The sequence below is a fragment of the Chiloscyllium plagiosum genome, unplaced genomic scaffold (assembly GCF_037043375.1).
Source record: "Chiloscyllium plagiosum isolate Xiang-an unplaced genomic scaffold, Cpla_swu_hap1 HiC_scaffold_27, whole genome shotgun sequence".
NCBI classification, from domain to species: Eukaryota; Metazoa; Chordata; class Chondrichthyes; order Orectolobiformes; family Hemiscylliidae; genus Chiloscyllium; species Chiloscyllium plagiosum.
The window spans coordinates 37,188,630-37,195,272 of NW_028270165.1; the positions used below are offsets into that span (position 1 = coordinate 37,188,630).

Genomic DNA, 6,643 nt, shown 5'->3' on the forward strand with positions numbered 1-6,643 from the left:
GCCTTCCCCGGTGTGGACCAACTGGTGCGGCAGCAGGCAGAGGAATCACTGAAGGCCTTCCCACACTCAGGGCAGCAGAAGGGCCTCTTCCCCTCTGTGGACCCACTGGTGCTTCAGAGCCCTTTCAAATTTCACAGTATCCTTCTGATAGGAGACCAGAATTGCACACAATATTCCAAAAGTGGTCTAACCAATGTCCTGTACAGCCACAACATAACTTCCCAACTCCAATACTCAGTCAGAGGATTGCGAAAGCTTTCAAAACCCGCAAAAAACAAACAGGAAAGAATGGAGGCCCAAACGAATTTTTGAAAGTCAGCTTGGAAGCATCAATGAGAAATCGGCGGACTAGGTTTATTGGGGACCCGTTCTCCTTAAATACACTATATACCTATTCCTCTTCTGCTCTTCGTAGTTTCTCTGTGCTGCAGTGTGTAGTGGCTCGTTGAAATAATGTCCTGATGCAGCAACGTTTGTGGGTGTTGGGATGATTGTTTCTGTGGTTAAGTATTTGGTTTGTGTGTGTTGTTTTTCTGTAGACGCTAGTTTGAAGTTCCCCCATTGACTGTTCGCTCTACTGTGACATCTAAGAATGGTACGCTGTTGTTGTTCTCCTCTTCAAACCAGGAGCCCTCCTCAGGCCCAAAGCTTCACAATTTGGAACACCAATATACAGACTAGTCAAAGGCCTCCACTGAAAACACCAAGTCGAAGATTCACGCCACTCCATTTACTCCATCCAAGAATTCCTGAACACCAAATACACTAAGATGGAAGAGAATGCAATAATGATGTCCTTTGACATAACAGCCCTGTTCACATCCATTAACATCAACTTGGCCAAAGAAAACTGAAGACACTACTCGAAGAACCAGAGACACAAAAACAGCACCAACTTCATCAGCAAAGATAGCACTATCCAGCTCGTGGAACTGTGTCTTACCACCCACTTCATATTCAGTAACAAGCCCTCCAAACAAATCAACGAAATACCCATGAAACCACCAGTATCAGGATTCGTCGCAGAAGCAATAATGCAGAGACTCGAACAAACAGCCCTTCCAACGATCCACCCAAACTTTGGGTCCACTACAGTGATGACACTTTTGTCATCAAAAAATGAAACAAATTAGAGGAAACCTACAACACCATCAACAATATTCTCGCTGACATAAAATTCACAAAAGAGGAGAACAACAACAAAGTGTCATTTCTAGATGTCACAGTAGAGCAAACAGTCAATGGTAAATTCAAAACAGCCTCTACAGGAAAACAACGCACACGAACCAAGTACTTTACTCCAGAAGCAATCATCCCTCCACATACAAACAAATCTGAATCAGGACACCATTTCAACGAGCCACGACACACTGCAGCACCCAGGAACGACTATAAATAATTACACAGCGCATTTAAGAAGAATGGGTAGCCTGCACCCCTGAAAATGGTTTCCCTGACCGGGAATCGAACCCGAGCCGCGGCAGTGAGAGCGCCGTATCCTAACCACTAGACCACCAGGGAGATGCAAATGCAAGATGTCAGATCTACTGAAAATGACTTACCTGCCCGAAAAACGAACCCGGGCCGCGGGAGATCGAAGGCTTTCACCTGTGCATCCACCAATGTCATTTCTTGTATCCATTGCTCCCGATGCGGTCTCCTCTGCATTGGGGAGGCTGGAGACTCCTCGCAGAGTCCAGTCACGGCGCTTGAGGGGATACCTCCAGGACACCCGCAACAATCAACCCCATCGCCCTTTAGCCCAACATTTCAACACCACCCCTCCCACTCTGCCGAGGACATGCAGGTCCTGGGCCTCCTCCATCGCCGCTCCCTCCACACCCGATGCCTGGAGGAAGAACGCCCCATCTTCTGCCTCGGATAAATTCAAACCCAGAACATTAATGTAGACTTCACCAGTTTCCTCATTTCCCCTCCCCACACCTTACTTCAGTTCCAAACTTCCAGCACAGTGCTATCCTCATGACCTGTCCTACCTGCCAATCTCCCTTCCCACCTATCTGCTCCACCCTCCTCTCTGACATTTCACCTCCATCCCCACCCCCATTCACCTATTGTACTCGTTGCTACCTTCGGCCCAGCACACCCCCACCCCCACCCCCCAATTTATCTCTCCGCCCTGGAGGCGTCCTGCTTCCATTCCTGATGAAGGGCTTTTGCCCGAAAAGTCGATTTTCCTGCTCCTCGGAAGCTGTCTCATCTGCTGTGCTTTTCCAGCACCACTCTGATCTAAACTCTGGTTTCCAGCATCTGCAATCCGCACTTTTGCCTTCCCAATAAACCCAGTGTGTCGATTTCACATCAACAAACTGACACAAGCAGACACAACGTGTGCAGAAACCCGAGCCACATTACTTTACATAAAAGACATCTGGGAAATGATGTCCAGACAACTCAACGCTCTCAGCATCATGGTAGCCCACAAACCTACCAATACACTGAAACAGCGGCTAATGAACCTGGAATAGCCTGTACAAACAACCCGCAAACGAATGTTATTTACAAAATACCATACAAGGAAATATATACATGAACTCTGCCGCACAGTTCTCTGTGGCAAGAAATGCTGGGATGAGATAAGGAAGATTTTTTTCAGCCAAAACGAATCGGCACTGACTGGACAGCCATTTACAATCAACGCTGTCAGGCCAGGATGGAAGATCCAACAGGATGAACAGATGTCTTATTTCCTGAAGATTTACAAACCTGAGACTAGGTTTTGGTATTTGTTCCCTTTCCACTCCCAGGAGCCGCAGAGGTTGTGCTGGTGAGTTGGGGAAAGTGAAATGTGCCCGTGAGCAGCGTGTGGGGCTATTTCAGCTTCCCCTCCTCCGACCGCGCTGTGACGTGTCTCTGATGTTCTCAGGGACACTTACTGACGCGAGACAGTGAAAAGAGTCTCGTTCCTGCAGATCAGGAATTCAAACCGTATGCCGGCTTCAGGACAATGAGAAAGATTAATTGGGGAGTGTGAAGAAGCTGTGAGCTGCATTTCAAAGAGGTAGGTGGAGTCAGATGCGTCATCCATTGCGCCCTGGCACTGTGCGTACCTGACGCCGCCATGATGCAGAGTTCTGACGTTAACATGGACATGCGCAGCAATGAGAACATTCACAAGAGGAACAGCCAAAGATAATCGCCATCATGGCTTCCCTTCCATTGTCCCAACTTTTTAAAGCAGTATCTTTCACTGGCAAATAAAACACCTTTGTCCTCAGGTGCCTGCTTCATTTTGATCACGACTTCACGCCCCTCACTGTTCTCGTCTCATTTCCAAACACTTGGCTCATATCCTCAAAAGCAGCTCTGTGGGTATCTGCTTGTTCCACCCTGACAGGCAGTGGGTTGCAGATACCCACCAGTCCCAATGTAAGTGAAATACTTTTCCCCCTCCACTGATTTGAATCTTAAAGAAGAAGCCGGGGAGCAGTCTTCCTTTCTTTTTGACGACATTTCTCAACTGTCGTCGGCAAGGTTCACACCTGCGTGGGGAAACCGCAATCGATCTCAAATCCATCGTATTAACCAGTCGACCCACGAATAAAGAACCACACTGACAGCTTCATTTCCCAGGTCTCTCTGCATGTGGAGCTGAGAAATAGTGGGTTATTGCTGGGTTTGTTTGAATACAATCACTTCACAGGTTTCGAATGGGTTACATATCTGCATATGGCGAGTCTGGTTGTTTCATTACGAAAGATGAAATAAACTTTCAGTTAAAAGCAAAAACAGAAATTGCAGGAGCAACTCAGCAGGTCAGGCACCATCGGTGGAAAGAGAATCAGAGAGAATATTTCAGAACTCTGTTTTCTCCCACAGGTACTGCCAAACCTGCTGAGTTTCTCCAGCAGCTCCTCTTTGTGTCTCTGATTCTCAGCACCCGCAGTCCTTTACGTTAGAAATTAAATCAATTCAGCTTCATGTGCAGGAATGAGAATCCTTTCAATTTCCCAAAAAAATGGCAGTGATTTCAAGGCATTTGGAAAAAAAAAGTAAAAGTGACATTAGGAAGAACACTTTCTGGAGCGGAGCTTTGTTGGAACACTGCTGCATGTCTGAGACAGAGATGTGGGCCAGGGAACAGGGTGGCGTGTTAAAGTGACAGGCAACCAGAAGCTCATCGCCTCTGGGTGGGCTCGATCCACCAACCTTTTGATTAACAGCCGAACGCGCTGACCAATTGCGCCACAGAGACAGGCGATTACGTAGGCTGCGCCATCGCTTAGGGGAGGCTATTAGTGAATTCATAATTCAGCCTCCCGGCCTCGAATTCCAGTTGTCGTCTATCAGTTTTACTTTTCCATAATAAAGCCTGGGACATTCATTGTGGAGACACCGGGGACAGGCTGGAGGAACTAGCTTTCTTACTCCGGGCCGTCACCCATCGAGCCTTTCCGTGTTTTGCCTGTTCCCGAGTTCTCTCATTGGCTCGGAGGCGAGAAGGGGTTTGAATTCCTGATGTGCAGGAACGACAATTCTTTCAATGTCTCAGATCAGTTCATGTCCCGAGAACATCAGAGTCAATCTCCCGACCTCTTCAACAAGGGGACGGTGTCTGGACTGTCTCTACTCAGTCGGACAGTTCATCTTTCATTCTCCTCGAAATCCGCTTCCCAAAGAGTTTCTAAAGGTTCACAAAGCTGGAGACTGGGATTTCTGTTTTGCTTCATGAACATTTTTCCATTTCGTAACTGACAATATTTTGCCAAAACATCTTCCCAATTGTACGCCATGATTCATTTCCAGCGATGAGGAATTTCCATTTTGGAGAGACATTCCCAAGGTTGCGAATGTTCGCTTTGGAGCAAAGAAGGTTAACTGGAGATTTCCTGGGGCTGTTGATCATGATGGGAGAAGAAGCGGTGGGAATGGGCAGATTAATGATCAGAAGAATCAATTGCCACTGACCAGAGTCAGTTACCAGAGGACAGGGATTGAAGTTCTTGAATGAAAAGCAGCACTTGTGCCGAATAAACATAGAGAATACTGCAGAAAGCCAACAGGTCGAGCAGCATCTGTGGAAAGGTAAACAGAGCTGACGTTGTGAGGCTGGTACGTTGTTTGTTCACAACCCGACTTTCCTGCATGGCAATCAATTCCCAGACATGAGAAAACTGGATTTTATCGAGACGGGTTTTGTGAAGTTTGAGCGATAATGCAGCCAACAGGAAGTCATTTAAAATCGCCAGTGAAGAAAGCATAGTCAGCAGGTTACCACCCTGAGCGGGGGAGCCCCAAAGGATCTCTACGCCAGCACCTTAAGTGTTCGGCGACAACTACACGCCCAAAGTTGTGGTCTAAAATTTCTCATGGAATGGTTCTAACAGGAAAGGTGAGTATTGGTCTTTTCCTGTCCGCGCCATAGTCCCAACGTATCCTGTTCCCCTGGATTTGATCAGGACAGAGGAGGCTGATGGGAGATCGAACTGAACGACACACATTGATGAGTGATAGAACGGGTGGGAAGGATCCATTCCCATGCATAGAGAGATTAATAATCAGGGCCGAAAATAAGGAGCCACTTCAAGAAATTTGGGGTTCATTCAGCAAAGCTAATGTGGAACTGTTCACAGAAAATTGTGGCTTTCTTTTCGACGACATTTCTCATTTTGTACTCGGCAGGGTTCACACCTGCGTGGGGAAACCGCAACGGATTTCATGTCCATCGCATGAACCACTCGGCCCACGAATACAGAACCACACTGACAACTTCACTTCCCAGGTCTGTCTGCCTGTGGAGCTGAGAAAGCGTGAATCATCGCAGAGTTTGTTTGAATCCAATCACTTCACAGTGATTCGAAAGGAATAAATATCTGCACATGGCGATATGTGTTTCATGTCTAGGTGTTTCATCCCAAAAGGTGAAATGAACTTTCCGTTAAAAACAACACGAGAAATTGCAGGAGGAACTCAGCAGGTCAGGCAACATCTGTGGGAAGAGAATCAGAGATAACATTTCAAAATTCTGTTTTCTCCGACAGGTACTGTCAAACCTGCCGAGTTTCTCTTTTTGTCTCGGCTTCTCAGCATCCGCAGTCCCTTCCGTTAGACATTAATTCAATTCAGAAACCCCTTTGTGGAGAGGATTTCCGTTTGGGGAACATTTTCCTGACCCCATTAAAAGCGTTCAGCTTCGAAGCCAGTGAAGAACAACGAACACACCGCCCCTGGGTGGGCTCGAACCACCAACCTTTCGGTTAACAGCCGAACGCGCTGACCAATTGCGCCACAGAGACAGACGCTGGCGAGGGCTGCACCATCGCTTAGATGAGGCTATTAGTGAATTCATAATTCAGACACCCCGCCTCGAATTACAATTATTGTCTCCCGCGCAGTCTTGCGAGAGATCCCGGCTTTCTTAACTTGACTTGTGCAAAAATGCCCGATTAAACGTCTCAGAAAGAACCTCCGTGAAACGAGGCTGAGCTCCCTGTAGTACGAATTGGACAGGAAGTGAAATGATTGGAGATAGCATTGAACAGGTTGACGTGTTTACTTCCCTAAATTTCTTATCCCTCTGCCAATTGGCACGTGGCTTGGGCAGTAATGTTATTACACACACTGGACCAGTGGGATTTTAACCTGAGCCTCAGGGCTCTATGGGAGACTACAGCTGCACCAC

General features: G+C 47.2%; 2 non-coding genes across 2 annotated transcripts; both read right to left on the reverse strand.

Annotated features, from left to right (window-relative positions):
* Positions 1-1,449: 1,449 nt before the first annotated feature.
* Positions 1,450-1,521, reverse strand: trnae-cuc (transfer RNA glutamic acid (anticodon CUC)). The gene has a single exon. It is a non-coding gene; the product is annotated as a tRNA-Glu (tRNA).
* A 4,662-nt stretch (positions 1,522-6,183) lies between these two features.
* Positions 6,184-6,257, reverse strand: trnan-guu (transfer RNA asparagine (anticodon GUU)). The gene has a single exon. It is a non-coding gene; the product is annotated as a tRNA-Asn (tRNA).
* Positions 6,258-6,643: the final 386 nt, after the last annotated feature.